General features: G+C 34.6%; 1 long non-coding RNA gene across 3 annotated transcripts in view; it reads right to left on the bottom strand.

The window, feature by feature from the left end:
- Window positions 1-26,892, bottom strand: part of LOC149136548 (uncharacterized) — a 45,709-nt gene that overhangs the window by 1,102 nt on the left and 17,715 nt on the right. The window contains exons 1-2 of one of the 3 annotated variants that reach the window (XR_016241057.1): window positions 19,569-20,167; window positions 18,299-19,420 (exon numbers count right to left, since the gene is read on the bottom strand). This is a non-coding gene — a long non-coding RNA (uncharacterized LOC149136548). Of the gene's footprint in view, window positions 1-18,298; window positions 19,421-19,568; window positions 20,168-26,892 lie in introns of those variants that run through there. The other 2 variants (XR_016241058.1, XR_016241056.1) reach the window with 2 other exon arrangements.

Here is a 26,892-nt window from a genome sequence, read left to right as displayed (position 1 = left end):
GGTTTAGAATCAGCAGAACCATTTATTTACGTGAATCTCTAAAAGTATTTTCTGAAAGATTAATAATGTAATAAATAATATAGTTTCTTTGTAGTTTAATGATAAGTTTTTCAATTCATTTAATTCAGTGAAAGTATTACTGTAAAGTCCTACGCTGATATGCAGTTTTATCTTATAAGAGTATATTTTCCTCAGCTGTAGTCAAAATTAGGTTTTTGATATTAGAATTGGGAGCCGCAGATGCATTATCGATTTCTTTATGTCGGATTGGAAATTTATCTGGTTTCGATTATAAAAACTCTTATTCACGTTGGCTATAACAGATCGCCCAAATTACAGTGAGAGTTTCGTTTTCTTGGTCTTATCATTTCAAGAATACCTCGATATATAAGAGTTCATAAGTCTTTGATAACGATGCTAAATAATGCCATCATCATCAAATTTTAAACATTTGCATGTTAGTGTCATTACACATAAATGTATTTTGTATCATTACAAAAAAAATTCTCTAATTACGAATGGAGATTAAAGACAAGCTAGGAGATGAGTAATATGACGGTCGTCAAGTGTTGTTGGAATCTCTGCATTTCTCTCTCTTTCTCTCTCTCTCTCTCTCTTGCTCTCTCTCTCTCTTTCTCTCTCTCTCTCTTTCTATCTCTCTCTCTCTCTCTCTCTTTCTCTCTCTCTCTCTCTCTCTCTCTCTTTCTCTCTCTCATGTTTACATATGTTTACATACATATAAGCAGCGCTTTCATGTTGGTAAAAACAAAAAGACAAATACACATTGAAGTGCGAAGAGTTTAAACAACATGACTCATCTTGACTCATCTGGAACTGTGGTTGAGTATATATAAACGTATGATATGTATATTGAACTTTCCCACAAATACTTAATGTTTAACATTTAACAAACTATATACAACTCAATGACTCGCATAAAATGTAGAAATCCAAGAAATATATTGTATATGTTTCCTGGATTTGTATAAAATTATTGTATTTACAGGAGCAACAACTCACTAACAATAGTTACATTGTGCAACAATATGAATTCATGAATGTACGGCATATAAATATAGTATTAGTAAATGCATTAATAAGATAATGACAAAATATAAAAATAAAAATCAGTCCATAGCACATAACTGCTATCAAGAACATCAAGATCTCATAATATTGCATAGCTATGCAGTAGATTTCTTAAAGTTGCTTATAGTAAGCAGAAATTTATATGTATGGTGGAGAAACGAAGACAAATAAGATATTATTAAGAACTCACACTTTCTAAAATACTAAAAATACGACTGAAGCTAAGTTATTCCATTTGTTTTTCATAAATGAAATAGTATACGGAAGAAACATGATGAAATAGGATGCGTAACAGAATGAAAAGAATTCGTTACAATGTTTCATTTTCTCCTATAATATTAGAAAACGTAAGTTTCTCACGAATATGATCCGTGAATTTCAATAATCATGAGAAGAAAAGGAAATGCTATGCAAATTAACGTTTTTTTTTTTAGTTTCACCAATAACTATTGCGAAACGCCTTAATATGTATCAGGAATACATGCAAAGTAATGACATGCTAAATTTAGTACCATGTATTAGAAACAACAATGTTTTTTTTAGTTTTTGAAGAGTTGGAAATAAACTAATCTACTATCGTTATAATTTTGATAATAAAATACTAGTAGAAATGCATAGAAAATAATGAGCAACATATATTTCCCATGAATATCATTACGTATTTTAACAATTAAAATGGAATCTGTCTAGATTTCATTGGTTTTTGTTTTTGTGGATTTGTTATGATCACTTATATTCATGTGGCATAAAATATTATAAATGAGATTATTTTAAATTACATTAGTTTACAATATGAAATTGAATCAATTTTAGCTAAATTTTAATTAGCTTCGAGGGATAAAAACACTAGGATTACCTAATGGTGCAATAAAAATATTAGTAAATCCCATTTACTTTCTGATTTGAAAGTGGATTGAACCAATTCACCTATCTTATATCAATAATATAACCAGGCAATGCAAGAACGCTATGAATATCTTTGCCTCTGCTAAAACCATTAACTCTACGGTTATAATTTCCCCACACAACAACAATATCGTGAAACATAAGATCCAGAATGCTAATTATTCAAGATGTGATGAATTCTCCAGAGTGTTGCATTTAGAACAGATAACGTTATAATCGAACATTACAATAAAGTACAAGAAATGCTATATTTTCAAAAAGTCTGCTAATATTTGAATGTGGGGGATATTACCACATTTTGGACTGGCATTTCGTTTCTTATAACTACACATACTCACACACATGTACAAACACAAACATAATTTAAATGCATACGGACACATGTATATATATATATATATATATATATATATATATATACAACCCAAACACAAAACACAAAACAATTTCTCAAATATCATCATTTCTAAAAATAGATTTGGCATCATTTCTAAGAACAGCCAAACACCTACTGGGGTTTAAAAATCTTATCCCTACAACCCAAACACAAAACACAAAACAATTTCTCAAATATCATCATTTCTAAAAATAGATTTCGCATCGTTTCTAAGAACAGCCAAACACCTACTGGGGTTTAAAAATCTTATCCCTACAACCCAAACACAAAACACAAAACAATTTCTCAAATATCATCATTTCTAAAAATAGATTTGGCATCATTTCTAAGAACAGCCAAACACCTACTGGGGTTTAAAAATCTTATCCCTACAACCCAAACACAAAACACAAAACAATTTCTCAAATATCATCATTTCTAAAAATAGATTTGACATCAATTCTAAAAATAGCCAAACACCTACTGCTGCTGTCCAAAGGAATTGGTATAAAAGGCAGAAAACCAGCCAGCCTATTACAGTCTGTTAAAGTCTGTCATACCGGCCATGATGAAATACTACAAAGTATAGAAAATATGAAATACCACAAGGTATAGAAAATATTCGCCCTTATATATTTATATATTTAATCCTTTATATTGAACACTCAATATTTCATCTATTCAATAAGACATATTCAATATATTCAATAAGACATTCAATACTTTATTTCATAGTACCATCCATTTTTATTTTATATTATATATTGTATATTATATTATATATTGTATATTCCATGTTCTATATCCCACATTGGTTTTTGCAGGAATATAAATAAAACATAAAAAACAGACAGTGTTGGAACTCTTTTAAACAAAATAATATATTCCTCTATACACAATCATACAGCCACCCCCTTTTTTGTATTTATTTTACTCGCATATATATATATATATATATATATATATATATATGCACGTATATATACATTTCATGTATATACACATATATGCTTACAAATATGTGTATATGAATATGCATGTAAGTATATGTGTGTGTGCGCGCGTAAATCACTTCTTTAACTTTCTAAGACATCTCAACGCTTCTAAAAGCAAACTTTGTTTGTTTGTTTACGTTTATCGTAATTTGAATTTATACATATAGTTATATTGGTTCCAAATTTTAGCACTAAACCAGCGACTTCAGGGGAGAGGTAAGTCGATTACATCGACCCCTGTCCTCAACTGGTGCTTATATTATCGAAGTCAGAACATAAAGAGGAACGAAACGCCGCTAAGCATTTTCTAAGGCGCGTGTTAACGATTGTGCCTGCTCGCAGCCTTTACATATTGTTATATTAAAACGATGGATCAAAAAGAGGCTACACGTGTTGCATTATAAATAGAGTATTCCTAAGGGTAGTAGGATGTATGTATGTATGTATGTATGTATGTATGTATGTATGTATATGTGTGTGTGTGCGCGCGTCCGTGCGCGTGTTTGTAAATTTGGAAGATGTAGAGTTTAGCCTAGTGAAAGATGTGCCTGTCAAATGATTGATCAGTAAGTTATAAAGTATCAGGAAATAATTTCGTATGAAAGGAATATTGGGCGCAAAACGGAAACGTAATATTATAGACAAAGCTTCTGAGTAGAGAGGGAGATAGACGGCCAGACAGACAGAGAGGGAGTGATAGAGATTGTGAACTGAAAATGAGAGTATTCTTTGTGATGAAAAGTATGTGTGTGTGTATATATATAGACTTGTCAACGTTGTTTGGACAGATATTAAGTAGAAGTAAAGTAATTAAAACTAGATGAATGATTAAATGATAATGATGACTGATTAAATGATAATATAACAAATTAGTGAGAGCAATAGTAGAGTTAGTATATTCATAGTTCTCATCATTATCATCATCATCCTCATCACTGCCGTCATCGTCGGCGTTGTCATCACCATTATCATCGTCAGTGTCATCATCATCATCGTCATCATCATCATCATCATCATCATCATCATCATGAATATCATCGCTGTATGGAGAGTATTGGATGGTATATTGTAAATAGTCCTAAATAAAGTACATAGAAATAATACTACTTGTCATCAATATCCTCATCACCGCTGTTGTCCAATGATGTTAAATCATCAAACATAGGTAGAACAGAAATTGGTATTAAGTAGTAAAGTTTAAAGGTTTTTTTACGGTTAACACGTTAAAAGAGTAATTCCTGTTTTTAAGTTAATGAAATGAAAGGTGAAAAATATTTACTGATTAATTTTGTAAAGTTCATTTTTGAAATCAGCTACGATTACCTCTGAGGGGTATGCTAAAACAAAAAAGGATTTAATGGATTAAGACCATAGCGATTCGTGACCATAATATAAAATAGTTCAGCGTTTATGATATATATTTCATGGTTTGTTACAAGATATTCTGCTTTCTGTTGAACGGAGAAACTGAATATTAACCAGAAGGTTTCAGTTGGCTTTAAATTTAAATGTATAAATCATATTTATATTTTGGTATTAAATAAAACTAATTTAGGCACATGGCCAGTAATATTAAGGTAGGCTTGTTGGCTAATACCATCGACCCCAATACTTCACTAGTATATTTTCCTATTTATATTGGTTTATTGGTAGTTCATTTTATTGACCCGGAGAGAATGGGAGATGAAGTTGATCTGAGCAGGATATGAACTCAAAAAGTAAATGCCTTAAGTTTTTTTTTTTTTGACAATCTAATAGTTCTATTTAACTATGATTTATCTTAACTAGTGATTTTGGTGAAAGGTGCTAGTGAATAACATTAGCTTCCGTAGTAGAATATTTCCGTTTTTAACATCAAAATATGAACGGCAAAAAAGACAGCAGTTTGATTTGAACTTAGATTGTAAAACGATGGGACTAATAATGCAAGTTTTTTCCTTTTATGCCGCTGCTCTACCAATTCTGGTACGACGCAACCACCTTTTGTGCAAGAATAATAAATCTAGAGACGGAAATGAAGAGCAATAATTTCTGAATGATATGATGATAGAATAAAGTCGATTGAAACATAAACGTAATCAAGAAATATTAATCCATTATGTTATTAAATTGCTAAATCCTTGTCATGTAAATAAATGAAAAAGTAATTTGCATTTGAGACAAGTTAAAAAGGTGTGTCGTATAGCTTAAACAGGCAAGATATAATATATTCGATGGTGATGGTGTTGATATCAGCGATACAAGCGTTAATGGTAACTACAACTACTGTTTCGAGAGACTGTAAGATACTGTATGAAGATAATTTGGAGTATGGGGAGACAGAGGGGCGTTAAGGGTAGCGGTTGCTCTTAAATATACGAGCTTCTAATGGAAGTCTACCACATTGTATCAAGTTAGAGTTATGTCGAGTATGGCAAGTACTGAAGAAACGTGCTTGTAAGTAATATCATATTCGTAAAATATTGATAATGTTTAGTTAGCACTAGTTATAAAATGATAAATTATACGGAAAACAGGAAAAATGTCAAGGTGGAAAAGGGGTGCAGTGGAAAAAGAAGCACTTATATATTTATATATAATACATATAATTTATACATACGATATGATCTACGGGCAAACAAAGCATCAAAACGCAAGACTTCATGCCAGTCCTAGTTTTCCTCAGTTCAAAGATTTCAGCAAAGTCAACTCATACTTCGGTACCAACTTCATGTAAGCATGAAGCTACGCTGGCAAAAAACAGCTCCTCTAAATGGAATCCTTGCCTGGCATTACAATTTTGTGGTACGAAGCAACGCAGGCCTTGTTGTCCAATTGTAGTGAGAGTAATTTCTGTTTTGACCTTTTATGTTCAATTAGCCTTTTATATTCGCAATTGGGCTCCACGTGTTAATCTTTAATGAGTGATCGTTTTGACCTATCATGTGAGTTTGGAACATTCGGTTGAGTCTTATATTTTGATTGGTCGAGTATTGCGCGGGATATGGCTCTTGGATCCAATCACGTTACGCGTAATACATCCTCAAATAATAAATTAATAGTATCACTGTGAGCCACTTTCTGTTTATAAATAACGTTGTAAAATGATTGACTAGAGAAAGGTGAGAGAATTTCCCCAGGGCACGCGTCGTGATATTTTCCTGCTGATATAACGAAAAACTTGTAACAAGCCATGGCCAGAGTTGAATTATCCTAACGATGGATGAACTGTACAACCAAAAGAATTCGTGATCTGATATTTAGTCCACTGTATAATTTAGCAGAGGAATAAAGTCTTACTGTTATTCTAAAGTCCGTTTCTTGTATTATTTCTATGAGTTAACACGGAACACTTGTTATATAATAGTATGCAACATTTCCGAAGTAAACCAAAAGAGACTTCATAACCTCATAGCTATAACTGATGACCCCGACGTGATATATTCGCCAGCAGTCCCGACATGATACCTTTGACAACAATGACCATTGTAGCAGCAGCCATCTTACATAATGTAACAGCGTCAAATTAAACGTGAAGTCCAAATAAATTTTTCAGCAGCCAACCCAATAGAAATCCTAACAGAATATTGTGCTCAATCGCCTCAAATTTGGCCACACATCATGCACAAAAATTTTTACATCGAGAAAGTGAAATGCAGAATTTTATAGTAAATTTTATACTCCCAGTTATGAAGAGCACGAGAATTTCCAGCGTTCAAATATTGTAGTCTCCCACTACACTCTCAAGAAAATACATAATAAATGATACACAAGCACTCGAGCAAGCCGAGTCCTCAGCATGTACCATTTGCGACAAGGTTTACAAGGCACAAGCGGGACTCAGGGGACATATTCGTGTCTATAGAACATGATTATCGCTTCATTTTATTGAATCCTCATTTGCCGTTCAACGAGACAATCCATCATGTACACACACACACACACACACACACACACACACACACACACACACACACATATATATATATATATATACAGGGAAAAGTATCAGGAATATGATTTTGTAGGTGCATCTTCAAACACCAAATCATATTCTCATATACATACATACATACATACATACATACATATATATATACATATGATTGGAAGTGTTATGAAGTACATTGTTTTGACTTGGTACAGCAAATATTCTGCTCAATATCATAGATGTGTTTGTCAGTTGAGCATGCCCCTTAGTGGCTGACGACATGTGCTTATCTAGTCACGAGCAGATGTAGTGGGGGAGCATCATATCCATGAGTTGAGAGAAATTATTTGGGGTTTGGATAATTCACCTCTGGAAATATGGGTGTTTTGTTCATCATCCTTAAACAACACTTATTCATGGATCTTTTGAGCGGGAGGGGTTACTCGACCTGAAAAAAATAATATCTGGGCCCCACATGCACTGTTTATCTTGATAGGAGATCACTATTTACATTATTTATATTTGACTGATATTTGTCCTCATCTTGTTTGTTGTTAACACAACGTTTCGGCTGATATATCCTCCAGCCTTCAGCAGGTGTCTTGGTGAAATTTCGAAACTGGGTTCTCATTCCTAAGGTATTTTTTCGATGCTGTTGTTGTTATTATTATTATTATTATTATTATTATTATTATTATTATTATTATTATTATTATTAGTATTATTATTAGTATTATTATTATTATTATTCAGGTCACTGCTTGGAATCGAACTCGGAATCTTGGGGTTAGTAGCCCACGCTCTTAACCACTCTAACACCAACATTCCGAGTTCGATTCCAGGTAGTAACCTGAATAATAATAATAATAATAATAATAATAATAATAATAATAATAATAATAATAATAATAATAACAACAACAACAACATCGAAAAATACCTTAGGAATGAGAACCCAGTTTCGAAATTGCCCCAAGACACATGCTGAAAGCCGTAGGGTATATCAGCTGAAACGTTGTGTTAACTTCAAACAAGATGAGGACAAATATCCATCAAATGTATATAATGTAAATAATGTACATAATTCCAACATCTATTAAATATAGAACGAGATCACTATGTCGCGCATATATCATTGTGATGTATGTAGCTGGTGTACTCTTATCAGACGGGTTGTCTTGATGGGTGTACTGGAATTCGTATATTTTACCCCTGCGTCACTTAGAAGGCATACACTACTCTCTCGATCATATATATATATATATATATATATATATATATATATGCGTGTGTGCGTGTGTGTGTGTGTGTGTGTGTGTGTGTATATGTATGTATATATATTTATATATATACATATATATATATATATATATATATATATATATATATATATATATATATATATATATATTTATATATGCCAAATTATCATGTCTAGGGAGGGTCATTATGCCTCTATTATTAACCCACGCACTGGTTCAGTGCATGCGTTAATAATATTGGCATAATGACTCTCCCTAGACACAACAAAATTTGTTTCGACACACGAATTCACATAAAAAAAATATAGACTCTTGTAAACTACATAGAAACAACAAAGTAGAATATACCAAATTATATGTCTGCATGTATTCATTATCTTTTATATCTAAATATGTATGTATATTTGCACATATAAAGGCGTGTGTTTGCATGTGTGTATATATATGTACACAAACAAAGAATGACGCATACACACACTAACGCATACACATTGACACACAAACAGACGCGCGAGCGCGCACACAGATATATATATACAGGAATATTTCCACAATTCCGTTGCAACTGTTGCAAATGTCTGATGAGTTTCCGGCATTACAGCTCTAAGCAGAAACATGGAAATTATTGATCACATCTAAATTGAGGAAAGTGATGTAATATCAGTCATTGACGAAATGGGCCTCATACTCAGCCACAGGTTCCGATGGATTCCCATCAATCTTCCTAGTGCAAAGGGGCACCAGCAATACCATTACAGATCGTCTTCTAGGTCTTCCTGACTATTAGAAGACCTCCCAGAAAGTTAAGAGACACCATAATATGACCTCTCCATAAGTGGGGTAGCAGACCTGTATTTTTAACTTCCAATGTCAGCAAAGTCATGGAACGCATTGTGAGGAGGAAACTGATTGTTTGCCTGGAAGATAATGACGTTCTCCCTGACACCAAGCATGGCTTCCGCTCAAGAAGCTGTCTTACACAACTTTTGCAGCATTATGACAGGCTATTGAAACAACTAATGACTCGTTCAAACGTGAATGTGATATGTCTTGATTTTGTAAAGGCCTTTCAATAAGGGTGATTATATGATCATGGGACGATATGTCACAAGGTATGGAAAATCGGCACAGTCGGAAAACTGGCAAAGTAGTTACATGACTTTATAAAAGATAGAAGCCATGTTGTGGCGGACAACTGAGCCCTCTCCATGGAGACAGTACTAGTGAGTGGCATATGTCGGAGAACTATCCTTGGATCACTGCTGTTTATGGTGACTCTATCAGACAGACCATCAGTTACACAGATAGCTACATTTACTAGCTATGCCGACAGCACAAAAGTAGTACAAGCAGTCGAGGAACCTTCTGATGCTAATCTACAGAAATACATAGATGCCATGTATAAATGAGCTGAAGAAAACAAGCCCTCTGCTACCAGCCTACTAGTGCTCAGGCAACAACGATACTTTGGACCAAAAGGACCAGTAATCCCAGAGTCAAGTACAGTGCATGATCTGGGGATTAACAAGAGCTATAAAGCGTCGGTTGATGTACGTATCACCAAGATGGGGCCAAGGTGCAAGCGAATGGCCGGACGGATTCTGAAAACCTTCAGAACAAGGGACCAGGATTCTATACTGGTTCTATGGAGTAGATTTGTACTCAACCGCCTGAATACTGCTTTCAACTGTGGCCACCAAATAATCTCAAATCAATAGCATAACTTGGATCAGTTCGGCGGTGTTATACCAAAACGATTGCATCAATGGAATAGCTGAGCTACTGGGAGAGACTAAAAGAACTATAATTCTACTCCCTGGAGCGATGACGGGAGAGGTATGCAGTGATATACGTATGGAAGATCCTGGAGGGGTTGGCATTAAACTTTGGCATCGAGACCTATACCCGCCCCTGGTTCCAAAGGTCCCAGCTATCCTGTTTAGAGTGAGGAAAATGTACTGCTTGGGATATTCAAGATCACACGACTATTTAATGTCTCGCCATAACAGCTGAAGGATCTTTGAGGAGTAGGGGGTAGATGTTTTCAAGAAACAACTGGACCTCCTACTGTCCAAGGTCCCAGATGAACCTATATCACGCCAACAAACTAAAAAGCAGGCAACATTGTCGAAATTCCTCCATCACCAAAAGCCATTCATATGAGGATAACCAACAGAAAGATGATTACACTGGCGATGCCCCAGCATGGCCACAGTTTTGGACTGAAACGTATAAAAGAATAAAACAATGTACATATATACTCTCATGTATATGCTTTCACATATGATGAACGACTCATTTTATACATGTTTTATTAATTTCATATGTATATTCACTGGTAATATACTTTATCGACTCTGAGAGAATGAGAAACATTAAATATATGAGAATGTTGTCTTGTATATTGTGTTTTTCATAATTTCGTCTTAGATTTTCACTGATGGTTTGGAATAATTGAATTCCTAAATTCATATTCGATGTCTACAGACTGTCACAGTCTCGGTGACATCAATTGAATATAATTCGTATATATTTTGTTTCTTACACACTGGTTTAATTGTTGTAGACATTCCGCCAAAGTTGTTTTTACTGTTAGCGTCAAACAACAGTATTCACTTGTTGATTCGTTTGTCGCAGTCAAATTGGACATACAAAACTAGATGACTAATTATGAAAAGTATAATGATATCGCATTACAATGTCAAAGTGAACACGACGACACACACATCAAAAACATTAAACCATGGTAATTGATGTAGGAGATAAAAAAGCGAAACGGTCAAAATTTGACAGCAACGACATAATCGATATGTGAATACTGATGCATCATACGCATCGAAAAATAAAAAAAAAACCTTGCGCGGGAAATTTAACTCGAATTCCTCTTTGTAAGAATTACGTCATTCGCCAAATATCTTCAGTTGCTGAAAATGAGACTGTTCAGGTCTGAAACCGTCGGATACGAATTTAAGAACTGGATTATGCCAAATCAACTTCGGAAGAGACTTCGAAATAAAAAGATGAAATTTGAATTATATGTATGCATGCATATAAAAATATTAGCACATATATATATGTATACGTATATATATATATATATATATATATATATATATATGTATATATATATATTTATTTATTTATTTATGTGTTTCAGCCAAGTGGCTGCGGTCATGCTGGTGCACCACCGATATATATATATATATATATATATATGTATATATATATATATATATATATATATATATATATATATATATATGTATATATATATATATATATATATATATATATATATATATATATATATATATATATATATATATATATATATATGGAGTGAACACGACGCAAAGAATTAGAGAAAATTGAAAAGACAACACGAAACCGGTTATTTCTCAAAATACAATTTTTATATACCAAAAAGATTTTATAACATCTTTCTAACATTTTTCTGACATAATTTAAATATATACTTTAACCAAGTAACACAAGCCTTCTGTAGTTTTTTCACTCTTATTATCTTTTATATATATATATATATATATATATATATATATATATATATATATATATATATGCATGTATATATATACATATATACATATATATCGATATATGTATATATATGTGTGCACGTACATACTTATATATATGCACATGCATATGCATATGCGTATATATACATATATATATATATATATATATATATATATATATATATATATACTTGTATTTATATATATGTCTATATACAAATATATATATATATAAACACATACATACATACATACATACATACATACATACATACATACATACATACATACATACATACATACATATGTATATATTTACCTGTATACGGTATTTGGATACAAATAATGCAACTGCACCAAATTAGAAGTAGAATTATAGTTATTAGGAAAGAAAATATTTATTTCGTTCGGCTTAGAAATAAAGCTACATTTTTCTCTGTTTCCAAATAGACATTTAGAAAGAGGGAGAAGCAATTCAGTTCACTACTTGAATGATAGTAGCAGACAAACTGAATATATAAATACATTTGAGCACATATTTAAAAATATCTAACAGAGACGCGAGTAATTGGTATATCGGAAACAAAATATGAAGGAAATGTAGTTATGATTCCTATTTGTCTTTATTTAGTTTCTTCAGCGTATATATACAAATGTAGACCAAATAAAGTGAACATAAAATTTATTTTCAATGAGTCTCGTCACATTTTCACAGGCTCTGCAGAAATATTATTCATAATTGAATTAAGTGACACCGTTTGCTTCCTACAAAACTGACCACATTTGTTGTCACTGTACTGTATCTAAAACTAAGACATATTTAGCATAAGGAAATGTAGTACTCAAAGAATTTACTGATATTTCTAGGAAGGTGATATCAATGCTGTTAAATGGCTTGTGGAACATCTAGAGATACTTGTTGATACTATTTAATCCCATAGTAAGATTGATCAAAAAGACCTATGATCAGATGCATTCCAATCGGAAGAATTTACCCTTTCTTTGGGGAGTGACGTGAGGAACAATTGTTATTTGTAGCAACTCAAGCAACTCAAGCAACAATGTAGGCTCTCCATCATCTGTGACTTGTGGTGATGGAAAATGTTGTAATGAAGTTCGAACGACGAACCACGTGAAGCGACTGATTGTATGCCTTGAGGAATTTAATTAGTTGTATATATTTTACTGAATTCTAACATGTGTAGTCAGAAACAAAAGTGAATGAAAAGCTTCCAGACTGAAGAATGTATGTTAATCAGTCAATTAGGACAAAGATGTTCAGACTGTTTGGACAGAGCTTCATACCGCATTTAATACACGTTGTTTACCTTCCTTCCTCTACAAATAAGTTTGATGATTCTCCGCCATTTGAAAGAGTAACAGTTTCTAAATAATCCAGTCTTTATTGCTTTCTTTCTCACGGGAAAGGTGTTATTGGTCAGTAAATATAAATCTATTGCTCTCCATCACTTCATTCTCAATACATACAGTAATTTATTAAAGGAGGTATATATATAAACTATTATATATTTTAGATATATATGTGCGTTTGTATATAAAAGGCACCTTTAGACGACGTTTAAACAACCACAAGTCCTCGTTTAAGATCACACAGAAGAGCATCGTTGGTCTTTGGTTAGCTACGTATGGTATTTAAAAGAACAAGATACGCTGCTCAGAATTAAAAGCAAGCACCCGGAACAACCTACATAATGCTTTAACTGGAGTAGACGATGCAAACTTTGCTTGGCTGAGAGAGCAAGGATCCTAAAGCATTCGTTTCATCTAGGGGCTTCTTAAACTCCAACAGTGAAATGTCTAGTCGATGCCATCGTAAGAGGATATTCGTGTTGAAGACATAGAATTCTCTACCTACTGACTAGCAAACGAAGAACGTACATATAGTGATCCTTTTCAGAAAGGATGTCGCACAATAGTATGTTGGTTATTATTTTTTTCACAAACCCGATTGTCGAACTCTGTGTTTTTACTTCCAGTAGTAGAGAAGTTATGTGCCCCTAGCCAGCAAGTCTGAGGAGTCCCCTAAATCGTTAAGAGAATGGTAGGTACAAAAACAATGGTAGGTCTCTGACTGGCCACAACCAACGTCTATACACACACAAACACACACAAATACATGCACAAACACACACACACACACACACACACACACACACATACACACACACAGACACACACACACACACACAATATTTTAAAGGATAGAGTTATTATGTGGGTGTCACTTCACGTTTCAGGCAGGGAAATTTTAGTCTTAAGCTAACTTGTATAGCGTAACGTGCTCGATGCGGACATCGCCCAGGTAATTACAAGAAAAAGCGAAAACAGAAACACATCAAGGTATCAGGAAGGTTATGCCATTTAACCCGTTAATGAAAAATATTGTTAATGTTAAACGTTCGATGTTCTTTACCTCTGTGTAGTAAGTGTTATCTAGATGATGTCAAAGACTACACCTCGTTGGGATAAGACTAAAGTATGTTAAACTGAGCGTAAAATCCAGTATGCTAGGTGCCTCAGCCAGTTCGATAACAGAAACTAGTTGTTGTGCATACATCTCGTCATTATCTCTGACCTGAGCAATTCGAATTAAAAGATCAATCGCATAAGAGTGTGAGGTTTTTTCAGCTATACGGTACTTTGCATAGCTGAGTGGTGAATCTATCTCAAGATTCAGTTATCGAAATGAATGACGGCGCTCTCTCTCCAAATTAGATATATCTTAATAGGCTCTTATAATTTTCCTACTACCTATAATATTTGATATCCTCTGGATAACACCACATTTTCAAGAAACCGTATACACTTATCACCCTTTCCCATAGAAGGATCCGAAGCATTTTCTCTCGGGTTTTCTCTAATTTCCTTTCAGTATTTTGTCGTACTTCCGCGTAGAGTAACCAAATTTGTATTTGAAAGATGTGCGACTCACATATAAATTCTGTATGCATCAAAGGATATTATACTTTCGGTGAATGTTATATCCTCACGCCTCCAATATCGTAGTACGGTTGATATCGTCGACGATAGATACCAATACATAATAGAAACAGCAGCAGTAACAAACGTGTAAGATCCAACAATCTTTTACGAACCAACAGTCAATATTTGCAACACGCTAACTCAAACTGTAAACTGTACCTGGACTTCGAAGAACAAACTACGAACTGCCGACTACGTCAGAACGCTACTGTTTATATGTGGTGGTCCGGTCTATTCTCGTTATGGGTTATCGTACTCTCGCCACAGCATCTTCCCTTTTGAGATTTCGAATTCCGGAGGAATAAAGAAATTTTATTTATTGTTATTAGTTTTTAGTGTGTTTTTCGCTTGAGCCTTATCTCAAGGTGTTCAGTCTCCTTCTCTTCTGTTTTCTCATGCTGGTTCTACGGGATTCCATTACTTTTGGTGCTGGGAATCAAATACATGAAAAAATACTTCTCTCCGTTCTTCGGCATGTCTCTTCTTTAACTGATTTATGTGTTTCCTGTGTTCCCAGCGTGATTCTTTAATTTAATACATCTTTCTTCCTATTTTATTAGTTACAAGGCTATCCTCTTTGTTTTCTTTACCATTTCTGTAGGTTTTAAAATGCACTTTATCTCCTACTTCAAAATATTTCTTTGCTTCTTTCGTATTTCCTTTAAATCTTTTCTCTGGCTATTCTTCTCACGAACTTCAACTCTGTGGGTGACGTTTCTGAATTTGTACTTAGTTTGGGATTAGTCTATATACCATTATGAAATGTGTTAGTGCTTCGTTGTTACTTAAATTCATTCCAAAATTTTCTAAACCCTATTCTGACCGTGTCCACAAATCTTTCTACCTGCCCATTTGACCTCGGGTGGTAGAGTTTAGTGGCTATATACTTAATCGCATGCATTTTACAGAAGTTCTTAAATTCATATCCGGAGAATTGCGTTCCATTATCAGAAACTAACGTGTCTGGAACACCGTATCGTGCAAACAATTCACATACGAACTTTATAATAGTCTTAACGGTTGGTTTATTGCACTTGCATAACTCTGGTCATATTGTACACCTGTCTCTATCACGATTAGATCGTAAGCGTCGTTCACTATTCCGGCATAGTCGATACGTAATCTAGACCATGGGTTCTCAGTCTCCGACCACGATTAATATTTTACCGGCGGGGCTTTGGCCGCGAGCACGCAACTTCTCACTTAATTTTCGATATCCCTGTTCATAGTCGGCCAATAGACATAGCTCTTCATTAGAGCTTTCATCCTCGACATTCCTGGGTGTCCGCTGTAGAATTGCTGCAATACACGTTTTTGTAATGTAGTCGGTGCTACAACTCTTTGCGCATACATCAGAATATCGTGGCATATTGAGAAACTACTTGAATTTGTATTTTTATTCTGCTTATTTTTTAAAGCTCCTTTCACTTTTGTAATATACACTTTGCCTACAGACTTCATTCTTATATACTGTGCAGTCTCTGTCAGTTCTTGAATTACCTTAGTCATAATACTTTTTATTTAATTTTCTGATGCAGTGCGGCTATATGGTATCTTCTAATGGTTCCGTATTTTGAGGAATTATTCTCGATGGACAGTCCACATGACCAAAATTTTTTTCGATGGAATATACCGCATTTTGAAATTGTAATTTAGTTATATTATACCACAAAGTTGTTGTTGATTCGTTGTATGGGTAGGTAACCCTTTCTTTGACCCATAAATTGATAGTAATGGTCGATGATTTGTTTGTAACAAAAAACTTCTACCATATAGAAACCTGTGAATTTTTTTTACAACAAAGATAATCGATTGGGTTTCTATTTTCTATCTGACTGCATTTTTTGTCTGCCGCTATCAGCGAGCGTGAAACAAGGATCACTGGTTTCGTACTTCTATTTTTATTACCTGTATAGCGAAACTGCACCACTTCCGTACTCCGAAGCGTCAGACGCTACAACAATGTTCATTTCAGGATCGAAATGCGCTAGAGACAAATCTGCGATTAGAACTTTTTTTTATTTCTTCAAACGTGTTTTGGCATTTAACCGACCAATTCCAATTTACTTTTTAATAAATCATTCAATGGAGCTCTTAATTTGTGCATGTGGGGAATGCTGTTTTAGTAGTAGTTTGCCAGCCCAAGAAACGCTTGTAATGTCGGTATATTTGTCGGAGCAGGCATATTCTTTATTGCCGTCTACCATTTTTATCAATTATTTGCCCTAAGTACCTTATGTGAGGCAAAAAGAATTCACGTTTTTCTTCACTCAAAGTGAACGGGTACTCTTTCATTTTCTTGAACACAACTGTTATATGCTCTACATGCTGTTTGCACGAATTACTCTTAATCAGTATATCGTCCAAATAAGGAATTGCAAATTCACAATAAGGTAACATAGCGTCAATGATTTGCTGAAATGTTGTCGGTGCTATCTTTAATCCAAAAGGTAACCGGGTATATCTGTACAATATTCTATGCGTATTTTTTATTAGATAATTTGAGCATCCGTTATTTACTTTAATCTGTAAAGAAGAGTCAGACAGATCCAATTTGGAGAAAATTTTTCCACCATTTCATTTGGCAAAAATGTCCTCTGCAGTCGTGGGTGGATGGTGGCATGTCTTTAATCAGTGGTTCAATCCTGTAGAGAAATCGGCACACAGCCTCGTCTTATTTTTCATTTTGATGCACGCTGTGAGTGCCGCTTACTTAGAGTAATGTACGTTTTTGATGATTCTACTCTTCCCCAGTCTGTCCAACTTTTCCTTTACAATTTCAATTGCCTCGAACGGTACTCTCCTATTAGATTTAAATACAGGCACAACGTTTTCACTTACTTGAAAACTGGTTTCAGTCTTTTTACATAAACCTAAGTTCCCCGATAGCACTCGAGAAAGCATCTTTTTGAATTTTCTCCTCAATTACTCAAACGATTTATTTTTAACGGGACAACCATTTATATTTTTGCAGTAGAGATTTATAGGGAGGTTCCACAAGTCAATTAACTCCAACCAATCTGTACCAAACCGACTGACTGTATTCTTCACAATGAATATTTTTGCTTCACGTGTTTCTCTTCGAAATGTGACGTCTGTACACATTTCACCCATGAAATGTAATTTAATGCCCGCCCGCCCGCGCAAATTTTTGCTGTTTTACGTAACTTCGGTTTCCCGATTTTTCTCCATGAATCCGCATTTATGATTGAAATGTCACTACCCGCAACCAACTGTAGTTTAATATTTATTCCATTTATTTGTACGTGTACGAATTTTTTTGTTTGTGTCGCATTCACTTTCTGCTGAAAACACTTTAGAACTTTTTACGTTCGACCGTGCAGCGTGAGCTCTTGTTACCACGTATATGATGTCTATAGCATTTTCCGCTTTTTAAACAGACAGGCCTCCACATCCGTAACATGGATTGAGGCTCAGCACTCTTTTTTGGTTCTACTTTCCATGGTCGACACATCTTTTTTGTTTTTTCGGAATCTTTCCCATGAAATTTTGTCGCGTAATGCTTCAAGTTTACCATTGTTTGACATTCTTCTGCAATGGTTTGTAGGGTTACGTCTTGGTTCGCTTGCTCCATTTTTGAGAGAATCCTTACCCGAATTTCTCTCTCTTCGGTTGCTGTATCGCCTTGTACGAAGATACGGGATTTAAACATATCATGAGTGAATTTCTGAAGTTTAAAACTTTTGAAACATACGGCTGAGTACTCCAGCGTATGTAATAAAGTCATCATCGTCACTTTTTGTTAAGTTCCAACACTCCATTCGAGTGTTAAATAACGAAATTTTGTCACAAAAGATCTTTGAGAGTAATTCAATAGTTTGTTGGGAATAAATCTCACTCAACATTTTGGGCAACATAAAGTTATAGTAGTGTTCATGCTCGGCCGGAGATACTTTGCATAGTAATAGTCTCACTTTCTCCTCATCTGACCATGACTTACAATCTCTTTTAAAAAAAATTCCTCGTACCTTCTATACTACACAGGAAACGTAATACCCTCCTCTGTGATTATAAGTGAATTTAGAAATCGAGTTTACCACGCCGTCTGGCGTAAACAAACTTACTGAATTTTCGGACTTTCTTGACTGTAACTCAAATAACTGTTGTAGTTGTCGATTTTGTTGTAATATTTACTTCTTCAACTCTTGTAATTGTTCCTGATGCTTCTCTTGAAGCTATATTACTGCAGCTAGTAGTTTCTTAATAATTTAACAAGTTGTATGACGCACAAATAATCAAATAACCTACCGTGAGCTTCGAAAAATCATCGTCGCCAGACGATATATCCTTACACTTCCAACATTTTAGTTTGGTTGATACTGTCAAAAAGATAAAGAATATATTATAACAGTATTATATCAATGCATAATAGAAACAGTGGCTGTAACAAATACGTAATGAACCAACATTCTTTTGCGAACCTACAATCAATATTTCCAGCACAATAACTCGAACTGTAAACTGTACCTGGACTTCGAAGACCAAACTACGAACTGCCGACTACGTCAGACCGCTACAAGGTATATGTGGTGCTCCCGTCTATTCTTGTCAGAGGGTATCGTACTCACGCCTCAACAGGACTCTGGCATACAGGTGCATGATCGCGATACTGTTAGCTGCTAGAGGGTGGTAGTGGTTCTCTCCCCCTGTTAGCAATGTATTGTATATAAAGGGTGCAGAGTGTCACACCGATAACCAGCTGGCAGAGAATCTGGCTGGGGTAGTAACAAGTAGTAACATTCAACTGCCACTTTGATGTGGTAACTGACTTAACTGTTTAGTATCGTTACTATTCTTTCTCTTTTTGAGATGTTACAACTAGCTATTTTGGTTGTTGCAAATCAATGACCGACGGTCATTTTGTTTACAATATATTATTAGCGGTAGCAGATTCTGACTATAGCTCTGGCTTGCTGGTGCTCGCGGCTGAGGATGATTCAAATAGCTCGAAACTGAGTCTCGTGATCCTGTTAGCTGTGAGAGGATGGTAGGGGTTCGCTCCCCTCCTAGCAATGTATTGTATATAAAAGGCGCAGAGTGTCGCACTGATAACCAGCTGGCGGAGAATCAGCCTGGGATTAAACTAATAGTAACATTTATCAGCAACTTTGATGTGGCGACCGACATTTACATGTATATATATATATATACACACACACATTTAAATGTCGGAAAACGAGAACGAATACTCAACACCGCAATGGTCTATAGAGTTTCTCCATTTGTGTATTGAGGCTACCATTGATTTCACAGTAAGAATAATGTCATAATATCTTAACAATTTTTCAAGCCAATAACATGGAGGAATGGCGTTCGTCTCCATTTTGGCTTATGAAGTGAGTGAAAACATAGTCATAACGATACCAATGATAAAATGGAAAATAAATAACCTGACTCATTTTTGAGGGTGTAGGCATATGTATTCGTAAATTCTTATCACATTCTTGTGGAGCCGATGAAAGAAAGAATGGGATTAAGAGGATGTTTTCTGAGAATGGTGGCGAAGATTATACATTTTGTTACGTTACATAGTTCATTATGTTAATGAGACAGTTAGAGTGGATATATATCGGTGTAGAAAATAATACTGAAATATATTGGGGTGGCTTAAATCATTTTTAGGACAATATTTCGCGCATGTTTGGTACTATGATGGGGACAAATATGCGTCTGTGTATCAATATCTAAACGCCAGTTCAATGTACAGAATACAGATCGCCTTCGACAAAGATATCCTATAACATCACTGATAATCTAAATATATTGTTCTAGCGTGTTCAGTAATTTGCCTTTCACTTCTTCCACTTTTCTTTCCTACTGTTCAATATTTTCTTAGTTAACCGCATTGTACATTTTTAAGAACATGGAATAGCTAGCTTTTATTGCTACCTATATATAGTAATGCGTCATTTGGTTTAATGTATGACTAGAACCTGTTGCTATTAACGTTAAATTATATAGCTAAATGTTCATATCAGTAAAGTATCTAAGGTCAAGTTCTTTAAATATTTTAAGTTTTTCCTGAATTTACGTGTCTTCCATTCATGTTTTTGCAGATGAATAAGCCGTTAAGGTATCAACGATGCCATTAACTGAGCGACAGATACTTAAGATTACACTTAGAATATATGAGCCTATTAAATTTCAAATACCTGCTGAAAATTCAGCCCCTATGCTTGCATATAGAAGCTCTCATTCTACGTTATCCGTACGCTGTTATCACAGAGAGAGACTGATTTTCTGTCTTACATAATTATTTTGGTTACTATCTATAATCATAATGTCTCGCGAATTCAGGAGATTAATATAGTAGAGATATAGCTACGGCTTCGATACCTTTTTATAGAATTCGATGAATATGTCGTTTCATTTATTATGTGATGATATCATCAGCACCTAAGGGACATGCTCAACTGGTTATGGGCATGCAATTGAGCAGAATATTTGCTCTTGCCCACCTTTTACATTAAAAGATGTACATGTTAATTTTTCAATCAGTTAAAATGGGAGCCACTGCCTGGTAGTGCTTTTATAATAATTATTATTATTTTGGTTTAGTTTGGGTTCGGTCTTATTCTTAGTAGGATTTAAGCGGGTAGCAGTATATGACATGTAACCTTAGGTATCCATATGGGGTAGTGGTTAAGAGCTCGGGCTACTAACCCCAAGATTCCGAGTTCGATTCCCGGCAGTGACCTGAATAATAATAATAATAATAATAATAACATCGAAAAATACTTTACGAATGAGAACCCAGGTTCGAAATTTCCTCAAGACACCTGATGAAGCCTGGAGAGTATATCAGCCGAAACGTTGTGTTAACAACAAACAGGATGAGGACAAATATCCGTCAAATATAAATAATGTACATAATTCCTCATCTGTTTAATATAGAACTGTATTTTCAGCAGCCTTTCAAGTGCTTAGTACCCTCATGATAATCCTTGCTGTCCCTAAGAGATAAGTTTCCATTCATTCAACTTCAAACTCCTTCAGCCATTTGTCTATATCTTTGGTTACTGTTCCCAACACACCAATTGTCATAGGCACGGCCTTTACTGTTTTCCTGCTCCAAATTCTTCCTATCTCAAATCTTAAAGGATTGTATTTTTTTGTTTTCCTTCCTCTTTCTTTACAATTCTGGAAACAGACGGGCATGATGGATAGATACGTAAGCAATTTCGCTTTTCCTTATCTATAATTGTTGTCTGGTCAATTATTTTCTAACTTCTTGTCCGTTTGAATAGGAAAGTCCTACAAAATCTTACATTTGTCCGACTCCAGTACTCATTCGACTCGATAACTGCACCATGTGTTTCCAATTTCGAATCCCCATTTCTGGCACAATTTCAAATGTATAACTTTTACAATCTGGTAGAGCTATTTCTTATATTCTTCCTACAACTTAGAGCATTCTGGCACAATGTGTGCCAATGTTTCGTTTCAAGTTCTACAGGCTCTACATTTTTCTGACGCGTTCTCTCCATATACATATATATTTTTTCTCAAGTTGTTTGTTTTTATCGCTTGATCTTAGGCTGCTACAATTAGGCTCTCTGTTTCTGTTTTTTAATTTGCCCTTTTTTCACCAAGCCCAAACTTTTGTTCCACATACGTCTTCAGTGGCTCTCCAAAATTGGTTACTCAGAGCTTTCTCTTCAATCTGTCTTATGTTCTCTCTTTGTATTTCATTCTTGTCCTTTTCTACTATTACGCGCTTCATCACCTGTTCTTTATTAAGCGTCTTTAGTAGTTTTTCTGTGCTGATCTGTAAGTACTCCTCTACACCTTTTCTTTCCATTTGTACACATTCTTCTACTGCTATTAAGCCTTTTCCACTCAGGTCTCTCCTCAGGTACAGCAAGGCGATATCAGCTTTCGGACAGTGAGCTCGATACATCGTTTACAAATTCCTAGTTTTTCTGTCAAGTTTCTTAATATCCTTTTTGGTCTAGTCTATAATAATTTGTCCATAGCGTTTTTATTAATGTAAACCTTTTGTGGTTAATAAAGAAATCATTATTATTATTATTATTATTTTATGTTTGACTTTTGTTTTGCATTTGTACAAGTTGGATCCAAGTCTCACCCAGAGACCTCAAGAGACAAAAAGTTAGAAGTTCATGTAGGTGTTATGCCTAGGGTACCATATATTTGGATTTGTACAGTTTTGTTCAAGTGAATGTTTAAGAAACCATAAGAAAATTATGTGTTTGCTTTAAAATTTGAGATCACATAGACAGTATTTTACGTAGGATATGGGCAGTTCCCATGAGCACTATCTTTTGAACTTCAGCCATTTTGGGGTTTCCTGGAATCTGATCTAGGTAGTAATCAGCCCGTTTCGCTGTCATTACCAGGGCACCTATGACAATAGGTATTGTTTTCGTCTTCAGATTCCACATTTTGCTAATTTCTTTTTCAAGATCTTTATATTTGGTCAGTTTTTGGTAGGTCTTGACAGATACGTTTATATCGATTGGGACAGTCATATCAATGAGGAGGCATGATTTTTGTCTGAAGTCTTTCAGTATGATGTCTGGCCTATTTGCGTCTATCTTTCTGTCAGTTTGAATGGTGAAGTTCCAGAGGAGTGCAATGTGATCATTTTCAAGTACTGGGGGTGGTTTGTGTTCCCACCAGTTTTTATCATGGGGCAAGTCCAGGTTTTTGCATATTACCCAGTGAATATATTGTGCAGCTCTATCATGCCTGTTGAGATACTCTGTAGGCGCAAGCAGACTGCACATGGAGACAACATGATCGATGGTCTCATTTTGTTGTTGGCATATACGACATAATGGGGAGCTGCCGTTCTTTAATATGTTGGCCTATTATTATTATTATTATTATTATTATTATTATTATTATTATTATTATTATTATTATTATTATTCAGTAATTTTATTTTTATAGCGTGCTTTCACTTCACCACCGAGCGCAGCTCTGTGTGCTTTGGGTATGTGATGTGATTTGCTGTGATTCTCTTATGGCTACTGTATTGAAAGTGTCTTGTGTAGGAGGTGTGCAGTGGCCAGTAGTGCAATTTTCTGTATGCTATATATACTTGTAAGTCCTGATGTTTTTTTTATGTATTTGTCTGAATATTATTTATCATACCTAATGCGCTTACTATGATAGGAATTGTTTCAGTCTTTAGATTCCACATTATCGTTTTTGGTCCAGTCTATAATAATTTGTCCATAACGTTTTTATTAATGTAAACCCTCTGTGGTTAATAAAGAAATCATCATTATTATTATTATTATTATTATTATTATTATTATTATTATTATTATTATTATTATTATTTAGTAGTCATATTTTTCACGTCTTTCACTGCGCTACCGAGCGCAACTGCGTACCTTGGGTATGTGCTTTAGTTTGTTGCGGTGCTCTTATTTTCACTGTATTGAAAGTGTTTTACGTAGGATATATGCGGTGCCTAGCAATACTATTTTTTGTATGTTATATATACTTGTAAGTCCGGGCGTTTTTGTTCTGTATTTGTCTGAATGCTTTTCTATTATAGCTAATGCGCCTAATATGATGAGAATTGTTTCTGTTTTTAGGTTCTACATTCAAGTTACCTCTATTTCCAGGTCTTTGTATTTTGAAAGTTTCTCCGTTTCTTTAAGAGAAAGATTGTCATCTCTTGGTATTGATACATTGATTAGAAAGCTTGTGTTTTCCCTTGGTGATCTCTCACAACTATATCTGGCCTATTGGCCTTAATATCTCTATCTGTGTGTATTAGCATATCCCAGAGCAAGTCTGCTTTCTCATTTTCTGTAACCTTTTCTGGCGTGTGCCTATACTTACTTTTTCCTGTTGTTATTCCATAGTGTTGGCATAGCTTCCAGTGTATAAAGGTCCCAGCTCTGTCGTTTCTGTGAATATATTCCTTCTTACCCAAGACTGGGCAGCCAAAGACAATATGAATTAGTTTTTCTTCTCCATCACCACATATTCTGCAATTATTGGTATTTCTTTTCATTACGTATTTTTGATGATCTCTGATGAGAAGGCTTTGATCTTGTGCTGCAATTAAGAATCCTTCAGTCTCTGCTTTGAGTCTTGAGCTTCTCAGCCATTGTTGGATTTTGCTTTGTCTCTTTCCTTTCTGTTTAGTTTAACCCAATATGTGCCATGAAGAGGCTTTTTTGCCATCGTTTTATCACGATCCGTTGTTGTTCAGCTTTAGTTTGGATTTCATTTGTTTTACAGCTTTTGTTCTTTCTCCTTTTTCTTCATAGCTGCTAGGTACTATGACTTCTTTTCTGTATTTGTCAGCTTCCTTAAAGACTGAAAACAATTTTTGATTTGTTCGTGCTTTGTAGCTATTTGTATTAGTTTTCCTTGCTTCTGGAGTAGGTATGTTTTTAGTCCTATGGTGGTTGTTTTGTAATGGTTTTCAATTTGTATGAGGCCTCAACCACCTTCGATACCTTGTATATATAGCTTTTCTATGTCAGATTTTGGGTGGTGCATCCTACATCCTGTCATTATTTTTCATGTTTTCCTGTCTATTTTGATTAGTTCATTTAGAGTCTAATTAAGAATATTGTAGCTGTAAATTATAACTGGAATAGTTAGCGTGTCGATACCTATTATCTTGTTTTTGGCATTGAGCTCTATTTTCAGCATTAATCTAACTCGTCTATAGTGTTTCTTTATTATTTTCTCTTTCATTTGTGTGTGTTGTATCGTATCTAGTTCATTGGTTCCTAAATATATGTATGTCTGGCTTTGGTCTAATTCTCTTATTTTATTTGCTTTATTTCTCTTCTTCAAGAGTCTTCCGCTTGTATCCTATTATGAAATTGCTATAACATTAGCAGCATCCATGATGAGCAAATTCGTTTCGCTAATGATCGCTGTTTTAATCAAGCTCAAAATGCTACTTAATTTGTCTGTGGCTCACCTTACTGTTTCTCTGTCTATATGCAGGGCTGTCGCATGATCTTTAGAGGCCCCGTGCAACTTTCTGCTTCGAGTCCCCATCTCTTCATTGAAAATTCATAATCTACACACCTTTTACTCAGTTGTATTTTACTTTATTCTGTCTGAAGTTCAATATTTCTCGTATTCTTAAGAACATCTTTAAAAGTACAAGTTAAATTTATTTCGGGCTGGAACTATCGTATAATTTCATGCTTAGGAAGGCCAACATTTTATAGAGTTGAATATCTATTCGATGGACTCACAAATATCAGAAGAGAAGCATTTCAAAATGACAACTGTGAATTATGGTTGTCTCAGCTTTTGTATGCAAAGAGGTTTATTCAAGAACATTAAAATTCAAAACGTTTTCAGTCCAGAACAAAAGCAAACTATTTCAAATTGTACATTTTTGAAAAATATACGTGAATTTTCTCAAAGACTTGATAACAGTCGAAAAAACCTTATTTTAATTCTATATTACACTGTTAGCTGTTGGATAGACAATTGTACAATTCAAACTGTAAAGTCAAAATACGAAAGATGCAAAATATGAAGAAGTTCTTACCTTTTTCTGAAATCACAAATTCAAGGGGAAGGTAGTATTATACCATGGAGAATAAAATACGTCGATCACAAACTAATTGCCCCTGAAGAATTGAGATGCTTGGTGACAATAAGCAAAGAATATCTGTACATAAATAGATCCATATACATACACACACAAACTTCTGTGTGGGTGTGTGTGTGTATGTGCGTGAACGCGCCTTATTTTTGGTACAGAAAAACTTTTGTCTCCAGTTTTTATTGCCTTAAGAGGTCAAAGGCCACTGTTCTGGGTACAAAGTGA

This window comes from Octopus bimaculoides, chromosome 3, assembly GCF_046866305.1.
Source record: "Octopus bimaculoides isolate indiv1 chromosome 3, ASM4686630v1, whole genome shotgun sequence".
Taxonomy (NCBI): Eukaryota; Metazoa; Mollusca; class Cephalopoda; order Octopoda; family Octopodidae; genus Octopus; species Octopus bimaculoides.
This window is presented reverse-complemented; position numbering and strand designations above follow the sequence as displayed.